General features: G+C 37.1%; 1 long non-coding RNA gene across 1 annotated transcript in view; it reads left to right on the forward strand.

The window, feature by feature from the left end:
* The window catches only part of LOC139707722 (uncharacterized), a 29309-nt gene extending 13218 nt beyond the window's left edge, over positions 1 to 16091 (forward strand). Inside the window, exons 4-5 of the long non-coding RNA XR_011709188.1 lie at positions 12334 to 12462; positions 13274 to 16091. This is a non-coding gene — a long non-coding RNA (uncharacterized lncRNA). The remainder of the gene's footprint in view (positions 1 to 12333; positions 12463 to 13273) is intronic.
* The last annotated feature ends 3636 nt before the right edge of the window (positions 16092 to 19727 follow it).

Raw genomic sequence — 19727 nt, forward strand, 5'->3', positions numbered from 1 at the left:
TATAAAGATTGTAGTAAGTTTCTTATCTATAGTCCATCCCTTGAAGTATTTGGGACCTAGGTGGAAAAAAATCATTTAAATGTAGAAAATGGGTAATTGCTTTTGACATTTGCTGAAAATTTTCTTAACATCTTTAGCTGATATTGTAGAAATAAGGAAATACAAGTATAGAATTGTGCATCCCTAAAAGGATATAATTTTAGTATAAATCAACAATTACTAAAGAGTCTCATTTTTCACAACTGGAGAAATTATAATACTCAGAGTTGATTATTTCAGAAGTCTCTTAAGATTTATATGAAATTTAAAATTTAAATTTTTAAGAGCCTCTTAAACTTAGGGACAATTAATCATTAAACCACATCCTCAGATGTTTGTTTTTTTTTTTTTCTTTTTTATTTAGACATATGCTTTGCTAAGTTGTATAGGGCCTCACTAAGTTATGGAGCCTGACTTTGAACTTGCAAAACTTCTCACGTCCCTAGGGTCATGGCATTGTCCACCATGCCCATTTTACAGAGCATTTTTACTTATATTTCATTACAGATGCAATTTGTTACTAAATAAAGTGTGAATTTCTTAATGTGAACCTTATCATGCATTTAATGATGTTATTAGATCACACATCTCCCACTATTCACTTTGCTAATGGATTGATGCAATAGTAAAACATTCTATTGGGTAAATAATGCTATAAAGTCTCCATTAATTATTTCATATGTTTAATCAAGTATTATTTGGAGAATATTATTTATGTAAATTATATACTCTCTTGTTTGTAATTATGGGAAAATTAGGAGAGTTATAGGAAGGACCTAGGGATACTAAAATAATGCCCAGATACCCCTAGTTTGAATTATGAGTTTAACATTTCACCTTATTGAGTAGCAGTACACCCTAAGGGATCTACAACTCCGGAGAGTTATACAAGCTCCCAATCAGGGAGAGGAGAAAGACCGAAGAGACTAGGAGCCAATGTGTGTATTCAGGCAATAAAGGAGGGTTGCTGAAGGGAGAAATAGTCTTAATGTTTCCTGGGGAATCCACATGATCTATAGGCCCATCCTGACTCTTGGACTGAAGAAACCATGCAGTTCCTCATGAATTCTATGACTTTCATCACTGAGGTGACTATACTCACCTCTAGTGTAGGAAAAACATCACAGTTTGGGACCACTTCTTTAGTTTTGGATACCCAGTAAAAAAAGTGTAACTAGAAACATGTAAAATGATGACTGTAAAAAGAAAAAGACATACTATAGGAGCACTTATGCCCCCACATTTTTTATTCCATTATATATTTTGGTTTTGTAGATCCTTTGGTTCTTCTTAATAATTTACAATATAATGTTTGTTATACTTACTGGATTATATGATAGTTAGCATGTGTCATGGTCTCCCAGAACCCTCTGCAACCCAGTAATTATAAGATACTATAAAATAACCATGTCCCTCCTCAGATCTTATAGCTCCAAGAGCCCATGACACCACAGAGAGAGAAACACAATTTTGATTGAAATAAACCTCTAGACTCTCATCTACAAGTCCTGTTCGAAAAGTAAAAACACAATATTCTCTTCATATGTGAGCCTTTTGGGTCAACAAAACACCACCCATCAACATTTCATTTAACTTATTTTGGGAAAATAAATATTGAAATATAATGATAAGTTCTTGGAGGATAATATTCACACCATTCTTTATTCCAAAGGGTAAATATCTAGGTTTCATGCTTATCTCCACATTATTTTATGCAGAAAACTGGCTTCATTTTATATATGAGAGTTTAAACTATTTATAAGGCCCAGAGGGAAGATTCAGTGCTAGAGGTCTAAGGAAAATACTAAAGATCTTCCCTTTTCTTGATTGAATGATGTCGGCAATCCTTGATGAAACAGCTAAAGAATGCTGATTTCTCAATGCATCTGGCTTGGTGGCTCACTCATTGGAATCCCAATTTATTTAGTCATCTCAAGGCTATCATTCCCTTCTCTAGGATCTGACCTGTTCTTGGGAGGACTTGGTGTTCTTCAGGGGATCACCAGGTCATGCAAGATGTTAGAATGAAGTTTTCTTTATTCTAACTTGTATTTATTTGGCCTCACTTTCAATACAAGTTAGAACAAGACTTGAGACTCTCACCTGTGGAGAGGATGCTCTGCCCAGGACTTCCCAGTCAGGACCCTGAAAAGCTCTTTGGGACTCCCCAGTACATAGGTTCAGTGTTGGGGTTTTCCTAGTCTGGCAATGCAGTTGCCTGTGTCTTTCACTTTTGCTTTCTCTCTTGCTTTCATAGTATTACTCAAGGAAACACTGTCTGGTGTGAAGAGAGTGTCTTCCTTATCTATTGGATCTGGCCTGCGAAGTTGAGTAGCTGCCCACATACTGAATGTCACAAACACATGTATGTGTTATCTAATCAGTAAGTAGTGTATCTTTCAACTGCATGATTTTTTATTGCATGGGAGAGGAAATTGAGAATGCTTTCTTTGAGTACCCACAGCACTATTCATAGTATTCATAACACTGCTATGTAATGTTTCCTCTCTGCTCAACTTGTAAATATTGTTCTTATGCTGCTTTGTAAAAACAAATAAAAAAGAGTTGTAAACAAAAAATTTTGTGATTATAGCTAGTTGCGCAGACTGACTTGGGCAACTCTATTTACCATTGTTGTTTTGTATGGGCTCAAGGTACACTTTTATACTTTTATTTAACCTTAATGACATTACCATTCATTGAAGAGTTTTTAACTCACAAACCTTCTAGGTATACAAATTTTCCCTTGTCATTTTTAAAATTTCCTACTCTTTTTAGGTATACATGATAGTAGAGCAAATTTTGACATATTATACATGGAGTAAAACTCATTTTACTTAGCATTCCATTCTTGAGGTGTACATGGTGTGGACTGTCCCTGGTGGTGTATTTATATATAAACATTGAAAAGTTGTGTCTGATTCATTCTACTGCCATTTGTATTCCTATTTCCCTTTTCTTCCCTTCAATCCAACTTTGTCTAATCCACTGAATTTCTATTCTCTCCCCCTCCCTTGTTGAGTGCTTTAGCATCTATATATATTATGTATTATATGTAATGTCTGTTTCATTCTTCTATCATTTATATCCCCATATTCCCTCCCCTCCCTGCACTCCTCTCTACTTAATCTAAATAACTATTCTTCCCCACCCCCATTGTGAATTAGCATACACTTATCGGAGAGAACATTTGGCCTTTGTGTGTGTGTGGGGGGGTGGCTTATTTCACTTAGCATGATATTCTTCAACTCTATACTTTTACCACCAAATGGCATAGTTTCATTCATCTTTAAAGCTAAGTAATATTCCGTTGGTGGGGGAAATTATACACACACACACACACACACACACACACATATCACATTTTATTGATCCATTCATCTGTTGAAGGAAACATAGGTTGGTTCTATGGTTTATCTATTGTGAATTGTGCTGCTATAAATATTGGTGCAGCTGTTTCCCTGTAGTATGCTGTTTTTAAGTCCTTTGGGTATAGTCCGAAGAGAGTGATATCTGGGTCAAATGATGTTTCCATTCTGGTTTTTCAAGGCGTCTCCATACTGCTTTCCATGGTGGTTGCACAATTTTGGAGTCAATCTCATGAGCAATGTGTGAGTGTTCCTTTCCCCCCCACGTCCTCACCAACATTTATTGTTGCCTGTATTATTAATGATTACCATTCTGACTGAAGTGAGACAAAATCTTAATTTTGATTTACATTTTCCTAATTGCTAGATAAGTGGAATATTTTTTCATATATTTTTAATGGATTATATTTCTTCTGTGAAGTTGTCTGTTCAGTTACTGAGTCCATTTGTTAAACGGTTTTTGTTGTTGTTATTTGTGTTAATTTTGAGTTCTTTATATACCCTAGACATTAGTGCTTTTTCTGAATTACGTGTGGTAAAGATTTGTATAAAATCTGTAGGTTCTTTCTTCACATTATTGTTTCTTTTGCTGAGAAGCACCTTTTTAGTTTGAATCTATCTCCTTTATTTATTCTTGATTTTTAATTTTTGTGCTGTAGGGGTCTTGTTATGGACCAACATTCACCTCAGATTTTTAAATGGTATCCTAAGTTCATGAATGTTTCAGTTTTATTGTTTCTCTTAATATCTTGCCTTATAGATCTACATGTTCTAAAGAGTCATGAAATGATCTAGCTTCTCATACATGATTTTCTGATGACTATTATTTTTCAATATGTAGCTGCAGATTATTTAAAATATGAATCTACTATTTCAGACTTTAACTAATGCACATACATGCCTTGTGTAGGAAACATCCCATAAATAGATCAACATCAAATCTGTATATATATATATATATAAATAAATAAATATAAAAGCCTGGATTCAAATGCATGCACATCCAACCCAGAGCTTGGCCCATAACACTTATTCTATACTAGTTCTACACTTTAGAACCTCCATGAAAGCTGTTATAAATCCAACACCTGAGACTCACTCCCCAGACATTCTTCTTTTTGAGGGGGGTACGATCATGAAGATTGAACTCAGGGGCACTCAACCCCTGAGCCACATCCCTATCCCTATTTTATGTAGAGACAGGATCTCACTGATTTGCTTAGTAAATTTTTTTTCACTGAGGCTGGCTCTGAACTCATGATCCTCCTTCCTCAGCCTTCCAAGCTGCTGAGATTACAGGCAAATACCACTGTGCCCAACTCCCCAGAAAACCTTCTTTAACTGGTTGGAACCCACTTGTTCAGTATGTTTTGGCCTAATCCTCACAATTAGAAATAAAATTATTTTCCTCTTTATTAAAAATCAGGGCTACAAAGAGATTGGACTCAACAACACCTAGTTACCCAGCAATTCCACATTACAACAAAGGTGTGGTCTGCAATTCTCCACCTCTGCAAAGAGCTCTTCTTGGCTCCACAAAGTTGGGAGTACTGGCCAACCCTCTGCCATGGCTCATTCAGAAGCCTCTAATGAAGTGAGTGTATATGAGGGACAGTATTCCAGGTGGCACGTTGGTGATTAATGGGCTATGCCAGGGAGTAAGGCGGAGCCTGATTCACCAAAGGCACAAAACTTTCATGTGGCTGGTCCAGGATGGGGACTGCCTGAGGGGATACTTTTCCTCTGCCCTTGATGTGTCTAACTGTTCACATGCTGAAATACTTGTTCAATGACTTGCACCCTTTTCCTGTTTTATGTTTCCCTCTCATGTGGCTTTGGAGGTCTCATGCTTTGGCAACTATTTTGACTTTCTTCTTCAGTTTTCCAACCTCCCTCATCCCATCCACGTGGAATTTCTGTCTGTGGATATTAGTTTTCATTTTATATATTTCCATTTAGTCCAAGTTTGCAATTACCTCTAGAAGAAACAAATGTTTAATTCATTATCATCCTTGTACTAACCCTTCCCATGTTGATAATGGCAGTGTTCAAGAACTATCTTCTGATTTCTACAACTGGAACATAAGTGGGTCTGCTTGAAATGACTGTCCTTTCTTTTGACTCCAGATAACGGGGATCCTTTTTAATATGGCGCTTTAATGCTTTTATGTATGTTTATATACAGTACCCAGGAGACTGAGCCTGCTTTTTACATGGGTTTCTCTCAGAGAAGGTGGAGTTGATCATGTTGGTTTTTAAAAAATGGACTCCAGCTCGGACTCTGCCTCAGCTTTGAGTAGATTCCATCTGCCTGTGATTTCTACAACATGTGACCTATAGCTCTTCCTCTTCTTTTCTTATTTTTAATATTTCACTTAGAGCTTGAGCCACAGGACTGTCACTTTCAAAAGGATGATGGTTTCATCACTAACCCCAAGAAGGTGTGCTCCATGTGCAAACTAGGAAAGAGGGGCCCATCACACACTTCAGGGCTTCAGGGAAATTATGGGGGTGCCAGGAGTCCCTCACATCAAAGTAGAGGCATTATAAGTTGTGGAACAGGTTTGGACTAATTTGATTTTAGGACCAGAATTAGAGTAATTTAAGTTTCCTTATCAACATGAGAAAATAATGTCAATCAAGATCCTTTTCCAGATCTGTCCAGGAAACTTTAACTGTTTGAAGCCCAGATCTCTTGGATTACTGTTATCCATCAGAGAAGACAATAAAATTAAGAGAGATGACATGTCCCACTGGGGAAGCCACCATTCTGTGTTCTCCAGTGGGAACTTCTTGCCTTTCTACAGACATTAAAATTACAAATATGCAGAGACAGAACTTAAACACATGTTTTCCATAAAACTTGCAAGTGTTTGTGCTCTGCTCAGCTTATTCAGGTGACAAAGTACCTCTGTATCTTCAGATGCAGAGTTTGTGTGGATTCTTAAAAGGGCATTGGATGAGGAAATTCAGTCTACTAGTGAGGTTTCCCAGTAGCTTCTTTGCTTCTCAAAGAAGCAAACATCTTTAGAAGACAATATCCTCATTGCACCATACAGAACATGGTCCTCTGAGCTCATTAGGACTGTTGGAGCCCAAAGGACCATGTTCTGTATGGTGTAATGAGGATATTGTCTTCTAAAGATGTTTTTTTCTTTGAGATCCTGCTAAAATGAGTCAATTTTTCTTATAGGGAATTCCAGTTTTAGTTTTTCATTTTTCAATTTAATAACTTCATGGGACATAACTTACATATGGTATGTCATGTAGAGATTTTAAACACTACTAAATTGTATACTTATTACCAGGTAATTAATAAGTTTTAATATTTTGATTGATAATCTTGCTTTGGTCATCTTCATAACTCATAGAACAATAATGATTTGAGTAATTGTACATTTTGAAATCTTTAGAGGGAAATGAGGTTCTATGTTCAAAACCTCATTTTATAGAATGGAATCTCACATGGTTAAGAACTTTCAGTTGGTAAATGTCAAACAAGGGACCGTGATCAGAAGGAAGTGCATTAAATATTTTAGAAAATCGAATAAATATTCTGGTAAGTTCCAATTCATGGTGCCAAATTATAGGCCTGTGAATATAATTCACAAGAATTTGGAAGAATATTTTTATGTATTAGTCCATTCTGTTTTAATCACTAAAAACCTTTTGCAATATCTAATAATGGAAATGTGTAAATTTAATTTTGCTTAGAGGAACATTCAGGACACTTGAAATCCATCCTGCCCTGGTCACTTTCAGATTTTTTCCAATTCAATTTTTCATGTCATTAGCATGCAAAGATAAATGTGACCCTAAGACACACAGAACAAGATAAAGCAGGAAAGCTGAAAGCAGACTTTGACTCTTCCATCGCAATATCAGTTGGGGAAAATGGACCCTCCTGCAGGATAGTGTGGATTTCCCAGTAATGAGAGCTTGGGGTCTGCAGAGAAGACAATGGGCTCTCTCATCCCTGAGGATGTCCAGAGAACATAGTAGAGGAGAGTGTGGCTGTGGAGTCTCCAATCAAGTCCTCCAGAGACCAATCAGGAAGCAGGCCTGATTTTATTGTGCAGTTACTATGTATATGTACTCAGGCAGTGCCTAAGCAAAATATAGACAGCCACAAATGTAATGTCTGCTAACTGTCCTTGCAGTGAACAAAGAGTGGGACTGCAACACATGGCCTCGTGCCCAGAGTTGTGCCGATGGGATAAGCAGTTTGCCACTCACACACCTGGCATGGGGAGTGGCCTGCCACACAGACACCGTTAAACTATGCCCTGTATGCAGTACTCCATGCGCTTGTGCCATCAGAGAAGCACCTCTGGGGCTTCTTCTTTCCTGACTTTAAAGAACAATTTCTCTTCTAGTTCCTTTTCTCAGGAGAAATTTAAAATAATAGTAATATAAATATCATAGATGTAAGTGTGAACCCTGAGCTGTATTTTCAAACCCTGACAATTTACAAAAGCAACCCATGGTTCTCATATCTTCTTCTCACAAAGAGCTGCCATTCATTCAGTCAAGTATTGTCCAGGGTTTCCTTGTCATGTTACTGGAGGGTGTGTTTTGCAGCAGAGGTGCTGGGTGATGGTGTCACCCTCTCTGAGGTGTCAGTCATTTCTCCCTAGTGCTATTTATAGATTCCCAGCACACAAAGAGCCACAAGTAAGAGGTTTCTGCTGAGGCTGACATCAGTCCCAAGCCCACTTGCTTGAAGCAAGACCAGTCTCAATTCTCCATCTCCCTTTTGTCTGATTTTATGTTACTGAATACGAAGGGGACATGGGGAGGGTTGGCTGTAGTGGTGAAGCTGAGCTGTGAGATGAGGACAACCCCAAGCTGTAAGTCTGCACATGTGTTGTTAGGGGTGACAGATCCTATTTCATCATCCCTTATGAACAGGATGGTGCTCACACTGCATATGGGAAAAGTGATGTTCCTTCCTCTCACTTTCACCATGGAATGTGCCCACCAAGAGGATCCAAATAACCCTAAATTACAGTGGGGTGTCCTTCTCCTATAATTCTCTCTACATTTGTCCTGACCACCAGTTCATGTCGACTGACTTAGCAGTCCTCACTAGATGGTTGCAACACAGATGATGGTGCATGTATCATACAGCTACCTCTGACTTTAGTGACAGCACCATATCTAACATGACTCTTTCCTGGATCCAGATACTAAAGGGAGTCTTTACTATCAGCTCTAACAAACTTACTTCTGATTTTTTTTGAAAATTTCTTTTTCATGTGTGATCAGTTTTTTCTCATTTCCTCAGTTGGCCATACCTTCCTCTTTCCACATGTGAATTCTTCAAATGTAACCTATTTCAGAAGTCTGTGTTAGATTCCCTTCCACACAGAATGCCCACTCTAGGGGGCAGTTTGATTTCTCCAGTGCATAAAGGACATGAGTGCCCAGTATTATAGGGCATCCATGGACCAAGCTAGAAGCATCACTCCGTAGACCCTTGTTTGAGGGGTGTTTCTCAGATTACCTCCCTGATGTCAGAGAGCTTGTGTTATGTCTCATGATCTCCTGGACTATGTTGTGCCAGGCTTAATGTGCACAGCTGGGAAGGTACATAGCTCAGGATGGACATTACTATTGATATTTCTTCACAACACTACCATGGTACATTTACACAATTTTAATCATATATACTTGATGCACATCATTTAGGGATGATTGTGGTTCAAAACTGGAGCTAGCAGAATGACCAGACTGTGCTTTCTCCTGGCATTACCTGTATGAAGATTAGTTATCCTCATTATTGCATGAAATTGTGTCCCTTTCTTTGAAGCATACTATCAGGAAAGGGTCTAAGTTTTTCCCAATACTGACATAGAAATTTACCATCAGAAAACAATTTTCAAACAGTTTCAAGGTAATGAACAACCCATCCATGAGTTCTTGACTATTACTGCAAATTCTTGGCACCTGCACACTCCAGTTTGTATGACTTCAGATTCCTCAGCTACACTGATCTTAAATTCATCCAATGGCCTGGAGACACATGTGATTAAAACATGTCACTTATTGAGTGTTAGAAAACTTGGATTGTGTAAGATTCAAATGTTTAAAATGAATTAAAGCAGATTCTGTGTGTCACAGAAAATTGATAGAATGCAGTTTTTGGTTTTAAATTTCACATTTGTTTTTGTTGTTGATACAAGGCAATTATAAAATCTTCCTCCTTTCCTTTGTTCCACAGATTGAACCCAGGGCACTTAGTCATTAAACTATATCACCAGCCATTTTTTATATTGGAGGAAAATCTTGCTAAGTTACTGAACTTTGGCCTTGCAATTCTCTGACTCCTGAGCCAATGGGATTTCAGGCTTTCAGCCTCACCTAAAAGAATTTTTAAGTTATTTTTTTACATGCAATTTAAGCTTATACTATAAAAATATTTATATAATATTTGACTTACATAAAATAAATTCATAAGAATTGGCATATGCCAATTATTTATAGATCTCACCAAAAAATAACTAAGGCCTAGTGATTAAATGTGAACCCTAATATATTGGGGGGGGGACACCAGGGATTAAACTCCTGGGCACTCAACCATTGAGCCACATTCCCACTCCTATTTTGTATTTTATTTAGAGACAGCATCTCACCAAGTTGCTCAGGGCCTTGCTGTTGCTGGATTTGAACTCACCATCCTCCTGTCTTAGCCTCCCAAGGCACTGGGATTATAGTTTACAATTTTTAAATTTATATTCTTCTTTTCTGGATTTACCATGGGAGACTGTCTTTTTCTAGTGATTTTTCATATTTCACAAATCCTGTATTTTGGCACTCATATGTTGATGCTGAAAAAGTTGATCACAAAGAACCACAAATGAGAAAAGCTTTTTATATCTGTTTTAAGAGACAGTTGGCAAGGAGTGCCAAAAAGCAGTTAAGAGGAAAAAGTAACTCTTAGGTTTTATAGCCCATAGTTTGAATTGTACAAGTAATTTTTAGACTGTGGACATTCTAAAAAGAGTTCACAGGTTTCAAACATCAAAATGATATTTTAGAAGGTAGAAATTGCACAGATTTGATCACTATACATGTTCGATTAAAATGCTGGATCCTATATGTAGATACCAATTAAAAATTAAACAATAATTAACACTTCAAGTCAAAATAAACAAAGATGGCTGGAAATACAAACCATGCCTCAATAGTAACCTTAAATGTTAGCGGTTTAAACACACCAATCAAAAGACATATGCTAGTAGCCTGGATTTAAAAAAATCCAACAATATTCTGCCTCCAGGAGACTCAGGAAAAGACAGACTGAAGGTGAAAGATTGGGAAAAAACATACCACTCACATGAACCTTGAAAGCAAGCAGGGGTCTCCATACTTATAATAAATAAAGTAGACTTCAAGCCAAAGTTAATCAAAATAGATAAAGAAGAACATCTCATACTGCTCAAGGGAACCATACGGCAACAAGACATAACAATCATAAATATATATGCCCCAAACAATGGTGCACCTATGTTCAAACAAACTCTTCTCAAGTTCAAGAGTCAAATCGACCACAACGTGATCTGGAGTGACTTTAATACACCTCTCTCACCACTGGATAGATCTTCCAAACAAAAGTTGAATAAAGAAACTATGGAGCTCAATAACACAATTAATAACTTAACTGACATATATAGAATATATATCAGACCGGAGGAGGAAGCCCGGCACTGTTCCAGGCCAGATGAGAGGAGGAGATCCGGCTCTGCCCCGTGCAGTAGTCTGGAGGAAGCCCATCAACCCTTAAAACCCCAAATCAAACTTTTATTCATTGAATATTAACAGTTTTCCCATTTTGTTTCCATGATCTTTTATGCATTTTACTTTCACCTTTACTTTTTACTTTGCAGTGAACAATTCTTTTGTTAATACTTTCATTTAGATTATTTTTCCTATATTTGTGATTTTACACTGCTCATTCCTACTGTATATAATTTAAATGATTTAATGTTGACCATTTAACTCATGACATGATTGAACTAATTGTTATGTTTCATTAGTTCATGAAAATTGCCAAGAAACATTATAGAAATAATAGTATCATCTGCATATGCTATTTGATTTTTGATGAAAATCCCATTTAATATTCTCAAACAATATTTAGAAGTCAGAAAAGCATACATTTTTTTTTTCTAAAACTAAATTGTGAAACATTTCAGTTCGCACCTTTAAATATGAAAACAGTTCATAGCTGCCGTTAAGAGGATTGAAAAAGAATTTTCCTCTGGTCATAATTGGCCATAGGTTTTACAGTAATTTGGTAAGTGATTTGCCAGAGCTTTGCTCTATCAAAATGATTTTTGGAAACTTCCCATATGATAATTTCCCTCTTGGTCATGAAGTCCAATCATTCTTTTTGTTGTTGTTCTCAGTTTGCTAGGGGTTTTGAATATCTGCATCAACATCTATAAAAAGATGGTCTGCAATTTCCATTATTATGCTGTGTTAGCTGGCATTTCTGGCCTTACAGAAAGATTTAGTCAATTTTCTTCTTCTACATTTAGACGTGATCATGAGTTATTGTTACTGATCCTTATTACATGTTTCATAGAAATCACCCGTGAAGACTCCTTTTAAAAATGTTATTACTGTTTGTTTTTTTGGTGGGTCAATTTTTAGAGCTGGGTTTTTGCCAGGTTGGCCTCAAATTCCTTAGCCTAAGTCCTCCTCCTGCTGTGGCCTCGAGGTAGTGAAGACTAGTGGCATGTGCTCCCATATCAGCATAACTGCAAGTATTTTTTGAGCAGTTGTAAAGTTAAATGTTGATTTGTAGGTCTATTTTATATTTCTTTACATCTGGATCTACTAATGTATTCTATTGATTTCTGAAGTAATTTTCAAAGTTGATGATTATCTAGTAATTTATCTATATTTTGTTGTTTTCCAGGCTCGAGACTTTCTTGGCAATTAAGATGGAATTTTGAGGAAGCATAATGTGGGAAAATGAGAACCTGGCATTTTGAGAATTGATCTCAGGATGGCCTGTGCAGGATGGAGAGGGTGCACCCATAATCCTGTGAGACAAATGAAGCAGAAAAGATAAATTATCATTTTATGTAGCCTAATACGTGATCTTGAGTAACTTTCATATGTCTTTGTACACTTTTTTTAGGGCAGAATCTAAGTATTTTACCATATTTAAATTAGGTTATGAAGGGTTTTTATTAAATTTTGGTGAGTTGTGTAAGTTTTATATATTTTGGATGTTGAGCTTTTATCAGACATGGGGCTGCAATAATTTTCTTTAACCCACAGTCTACTTTTACATTTTATTGGTTGATTTCTTGGCTATATAGAAACATTTTTACCTTTATATAGTCTCAGCTGTTTTCCTTGCACATTCACAGCATGTTCTCCTTGAACATTCTCAGCATGTTCTATCTAAACCCATTGCCAACACCAATTCAAAAAAATTATCATTTTCTTCTGGAATTTTTATGATTTCAGGTTATATCACAATGAGATATAACCACATGCTTGTGGGCTCATTCCTCAAAATGTTGGTAGGTAACACATACTGCAGAGGATATGCAGAAAAGGAAACACTTGGACATCCTTGCCAGGAATGTAAATTTGAATAGACATTAAAAAAAAAAAAAAAAAAAAAAAAAAAAAAAAAAAAAAAAAAAAAAAAAACTATAAGGGGGTTTTTCAAAAAATTAGAACTAGAGATGTAATATGACCCAGATATTGAGAATATGCCTGTATTTTTAGGATTCTTCAGAAAAATAGAATACATAAAAAATGTACATGTGTATACAGAAGGGAGCTTATTATATTTACTCACATAATCATGGGAGTAATAGTCACCAAATGTTTGCCTACAGGATGGTAACACTGGGAAACTGGTAAAAGCTCAGTCCAAGAAGCTGGAATCTTCACAATATGAGGAAACAAATGAAGCAGCTGTGGTCCAGGACAGAGGACTTAAATGATCCTGGTAGATGAAAAAACAAATAACCTGATCAACAAGTGGGCTAACGACCTGAACAGATACTTCTCAGGAGAGGATATACAATCAATAAATATATGAAAAAATGCTCATCATCTCTAGGAATCAGAGAAATGTAAATCAAAACTACTCTAAGATATCATCTTATTCCTGTCAGAATGGCAGCTATTATGAAGACAAACAACAATTAGTGTTGGCGAGGATGTGGGGAAAAGGTTCACTCATACACTGCTGATGGGACTGCAAATTGGTGCAGCCAATTTGGAAAGTAGTATGGAGATTCCTTGGAAATATGTAAATGGAACCTCCCTTTGACCCACCTATCCCTCAGCTCAGTCTAAGCACAAAGGTTTAAAAACATCATACTACAGGGACACAGCCACATCAATGTTTATGGCACCACAATTCACAATAGCTAAACTATGGAGCCAACATAGATGCCCTTCAGTGGATGGATAGTTAAAAAAAAATGTGGCCTATATACACAATGGAATTTTACTCAGCAATAAAAGAATAAAATTGTGGCATTTGCATGTAAATGGATGGAGTTGGAGAAGATAATGGTAAGTGGAGTTAGCCAATGCCCCCCCTCTAAAAACAAACAAACAAACAAAAAAACAAATGCCGAATATTTCCCTGACATAAGGGGGCTGACTTACAGTGGAGTATGCAGGGGGAGCATAGGAAGAATAGATGAATTCTAGATAGGGCAGAGGGGTGGGAGGAAAAGGGAGGGGGATGGGGATTAGCAAGGATGGTAGAATGTGTCATACATCCAAAATACATGTATGAAGACTTGAATTGGGTGTCAACATACGTTACATAAAAAAAGATACAAAAATTGTGGTATATATGTGTATTAAGAATTGTAATGCAAAAGAAAAAAAGAATAGCATTAACTTACATTAGGTAGAGGAAAGTGAAAGGAGGGGAAGGCAGGGGATGTGGGGATAAGAGAGAGAATGAAACAGACATTATTTATGTATGTATGTGACTGTATGACCCATGTGATTCTACAATATGTATACTCAGACAAATGAGAAATTATATCCCATCTATGTATGATATATCAAAATATATAAATGCATTATACTGTCATGGATAACTAACTAAAACAAATAAATTTTTTTAAAAAGACCCCGGTAGAGCCAATGGTGCAAGTCCACAAAGGGGACTTCAAGAAGCTTGAAGCATAAGCAAGTGATTGCTTCTCTTGATTTTTTTCCAAATCAAACCTATTGAACACCAATATATATGTACATTACAGGTATTCCCCATGCTTTCTGATTCAGCCTTCTGGAAGCACACTCACAGACACCTGCAGAGATCTTCCACACCAATTCTCTAGGTATCTCAATCCATTCAAATGGACAGCTGAATTAACCACTTCAACAATTGAAGGAAATAAAATCCGTCTTTAGGAATATCTACCCTCCCAAGTTAACTGCAGTACTATCCACAACCTAAATTTCCAAAGAGTAACTCAGGAAGAAGAACCTATGATATATTACAGATAATAGAGAAAGAGAGGTTTATCATTGTGTTTATACACAAATGTATCAACATATATAACCTTTTCAGTTTTTTTACAATTATTTTGAGACAAGGACTTTTAAGGTGCAGTGGGTGTCACCAAGATGCGAGGCTGGATCCAAGATAGTGATTCTCCTCCCTCAGCCTATCAAGTCCCTAGCATGATAAAAGAAATGTGCCTCCACACCTCACTTATTACTCAACTTTAAAATAAGGATGATGTATGTGGCAGTGTTGCCAAAATTTGAAGGCCGGCCTTAGTAGTTTGGTAACATTCTGTCTTAAAACTGAAAAAGAAAATGATGGTGGATCACTGTCACTGGTAAGGCAACCCTGGGTCGAAACCCCAGAAACAAAAGAATATTCTCCAATAACACAAGTTGGAGGACTTTAGGATAAGTGAGATGATCCAGATGCAGAAATACATTGTATACTCTATTTTCAGAGCCTGGAAGAAAATAGAATGGATGTGTAGGGAGAGCCAGGTTGTTATCAGGAAGCATCATCAATAATATTGCATCATATACTGGAAATTCCAAAATACAGCAGGATTGTGTTCTTAGTGCAGAATTTGATAATTGTGAGAGATGATGGGCTTTATCATCACATAGCAATTGAACATACTTATGGGATTCAGAGTGATGTTTATATATATGCATATACATGTATTCATAATATCGAAACACCCTCTTCTGCCCTTGATGCACCCACACACTCCTCAGCCATACTAATCACTATTGTACTTGCACATGATATTATATTAGTTAACATGAGATGTGACACTATTGTGTATTTTTTCACTTAGCATGACATCATCCAATTTCATCTATTTTGCTGACCATTAGAGGAGTTGGTATTGATGGCCGAGTAATACACCATGGTGAATATATAATATACTTTCTGGTGGATATGTTCAATTGCTTACCTACATCACTGGCTTTTCTCTATATCTGTATTGTTAAACATACTGTTATTCAACTTGAATTTATGTAACAAAAGAAAGTGACAACTACAACAGAATGAAGAAACTGGGAGTGTGGGCACATACCTGCAATCCCAATGGCTTGGGAGGCTGAGGCCAGGAAATTCATGAGTTCAAAGACAGCCTCAGAAAATTAATAGCGACCTATACAACTCAGTGAGACCCTGTTTCTAAAAAAAAAATTAAACATGACTGTCGAACTGGATTTGTGGTTGAGTGATACTGGGACCAATCCCTTGTATACCCCCCCACACACAAAAAAAAGAATAAAGAAACTAGAAAACTATGTCCTAACCTTATTTTATTAATTGAAAAGAAGTCAAGGCATAAGAAAAATTCATATCCTTTAAGTTTGTTAATATAAAGATAATAAGCTCTCTCTTTGAATTTTTCACAAAGTGCAAAAATTTGAGAGCATTCAGTAGGTTATATTACACGAAAAAAGTGCTCTTGTGCAAATAATTAAATAAAACCTTAGCAAGGTGTTGTGGTGCATGACTGTAATCCCAGTGTCTCTGGAGGCTGATACAAGCCAGCCTCTACAACTTAGGAAAGGACTAAGCCCCTGGGCTGAATCCACAGCATTAAAAACAAAAACAAAGATAAAAAAGAAATAAGACATTAGGCTGTTGGACATTTATATTTTCAGTGTTCCAAATATTTGGCCCAATACTCCCAAGTTCATTTCATCCATCAATTTATAATTGAAATCTCTAGTTATTTGTTTGTGAGAGAAAAGAGACAGAGATGTTCCTGAACTCTGCCATTCCTTTGCTAGTTTCTGCCATAAGCTAGGCAAAGATCTGTGCATTGTGATCCCCAGGGTACTATGGCTCAGTCCTTTCTCTTCATGCAAGGATGCACCTTGCGGAGTGAATGTTGGCTTGACTGCTAAAGTGAGGAAAAGGTAAAAGTGAAGTAATGTGTGTGGGCGTGTGGGTAGGGTGTGATAATGATGACTTCTGACCAAGTTCTACCCATGATCATCTTTTAAAAATGTACCCAGTAAATGGTTTATTTTCTTACATATCTTCTGTGATCCTGATCCTACAGTTAAATATGAGGGACCCTATTCTCCATACCCAGCTAGCTTAGCATTGTATTTCTCAGTCTGATGCCTCACAATTTGAAATACCTAGTCCCCCTTCCTCAGAGCCTTGACCCCATGTCTCTTTTGCTTATATTTTTTAATATCTGGGAAATCCTCAAATACTAAGTTGCAGGTGAATCCACATTTGATGTTCCCTCTTCCAAGGATAAGGATATACATTTTCTCTCATATGGCCTCTACCTTTTACTCACAAAATGGGGACATTATTCATGTTTGCAACCCTAGATATTATCCTGAGCCAACCTGTAATATGAAAGTCAAGAATTTAATCCCTGGGGCTGGGGCTCAGGGTAAGAGCACCTGCCTAGCACATGTGAGGCACTGGTTTCAATCCTCAGCACCACATAAAAATAAATATATGAAATAAAGATACTCTGTCCACTACAACTAAAGAAAACAAAAAAGACTAATCCCTACCTGGGTTGTGATGGCACATGCATGTAACCCAAGCTACCCTGGAAGCCGAGCCTTGAGAATCACAACTTTGAGTCTAGCCTCACTAACTTGGCAAGACCATATCTCAAAGAAAAATAAAAATGAGGTGATTATAGAGCTCACTGGTAGACCATACCTAAGTCCTGTCCTCAGGATCACAGGGGAAAGTTTTAATTCCTATCTTTTTTCTATGAGTTAAGGTCACCACAAAAAAGAAGGTGGCTTAGGGATAATGTTATATTTTCTAAAAACAAGCCATGTTAAATGTTCATGTGTTCACATTTCTTGAAAAATTCCCAAGTATTTTTCTTTTGATATTATGGTCATTATAAGTCTTTAATTTTATGTTTGCTACTTATTTTCTTATGCACATAAATAACTGATGATATTAAATTTTATTACTGTACTGAGCTCATCTGTTGCTTCTAATAGTAATTAGTGAACTCCTACATTAAAAATATCCACTTAAAATCCACTTCTACCTCGTACCTCATATTGGAAAACCACAAAAGTTAGACAGCAAGAAATGTAAGTAAGTTGCAATACCTCTTTGACAAAGGCAAAGATACTGGTGAGAATCTCAGAAAAACTCTATTCCCTAAAAGTCAGAAACCAAGAGAACAAGACCATAATCTCCCCCACACAGATGATTTTATTATTTTACTGCTGAATAAAATTCCATTGTGTATATATAACGCATATTTTTTTATCCATTCATCCACTAAAGGGCATCTAGGTTGGCTCCATAGGATAGCTGTGTAAAATGGTGGTTCCATTCTCAGATTTCCAAGGAATCTTCATACTGCTTTCCATATTGGCTGCACCAATTTGCAGTCCCACCAGCAGTGTATGAGTGTACCATTTTCCCCACATTCTCGCCAACACTTGTTGTTGTTTGTTTTCATAATAGCTGCCATAATAAAATTTTTATTATAGTAAAATTCACACACACACACACACACACACACACACACACACATACACACACACACATTTGGGTTTTGATTTGGTGTCTCTGGACAAGACCATATGGAGTAGGAACCTACAAACACAATGTCATCCTACTGCCAGTTAAGAACTAGGAATTGGTCTATGGGCAGGCCTCTGGAATCACCCACAGCATCTCTCATAAACTTGAGGATCAAAGGGGTGTGAGGCCTAGAGATGTCAGAGGAGCCTCACTGTTTCCTGCCCCCTTCTTGATAGTAATTTCTAGGCCAATGAGCTTTGCTCTACTTTGATTACATTTTATGTATTATCTAAAATCCTCTCTTGCAAGAACACAGAGCTAAGAAACACAACATACCCTCCAAATCCCTGGGATTGCAACAAGCTACAGTGTCACATCTTTTATTGCTTTAGTTATTTACTCACTTCATTTGATCTATTTATTAATACAGGTAGACACCAGCAACCACTCTAGGTCCTGTTGGAAGGTAACAGTCACATACCTACACACAGCATCCTAAAGGGAGACTGTTGAAACAGGAATTCTGACCCTTCATTGTTCATGAAGACTCACCCAGTATCAGAAATTTGAATATTTTATTTTGAGGCAGGGTCTTGCTATGAGGCCAACTGTGGCCTCAGACTTGAGATCCTCCTGAAGCAGCCTTCCAAATCCCTGGCCTTAATGACATGTGCTACCAAACCTTGTCCTTTGCTTATTAAAAAAAGTGCATAGCTGCTGGTTACCTCCCTCCAGTAATATATGTGATATCACACCCCAAACAATAAAAAGCTCACACAATTCCAAAGCTCAAGTCTGACTCTGGCTGTGAGGTTATGTGATGGGAAGGGATTCCAGGGAGAGAGAGGGACATCTGCTCAGAAAAAGTAGGTTTCTTGGTTTTCATGGCAAAAAAGAAGTTCATTTGTCAGACACAGGAACAGACCTATTTAGAAAACAGATGCACATTCAGGAAAGAATGTGAGGGGCCGGGAATTCAGTGAGGTTGGTAGTGTGCTTGCCCTGCATGCACAAGGGCCCTGGTTCAATCTCCAGCACCACAAGAAGAAAGAAAGAAAAAAAAAACGTGAGAAATCCCTAAAGGGAGAGACAGCAAATTCGTGGTCTGAGATGCTGCTATTTGGAGAGGGACATTTAAGTGGGGCTGGACTAGAGATGGGGCCAGAGTTCTGGGATTTCTCACCCATTTTTCTAACCTTGCTCATATCATGCTAGTATTTGGGGGTCCAGGAAGCTGGTCTAGGAATAATGCTGCATTGCAGGGCGTTTTTTTTAAATCTGATCTGTATTTTTTAAAA

This window comes from Marmota flaviventris, chromosome 11 (genome assembly GCF_047511675.1).
Source record: "Marmota flaviventris isolate mMarFla1 chromosome 11, mMarFla1.hap1, whole genome shotgun sequence".
NCBI classification, from domain to species: Eukaryota; Metazoa; Chordata; class Mammalia; order Rodentia; family Sciuridae; genus Marmota; species Marmota flaviventris.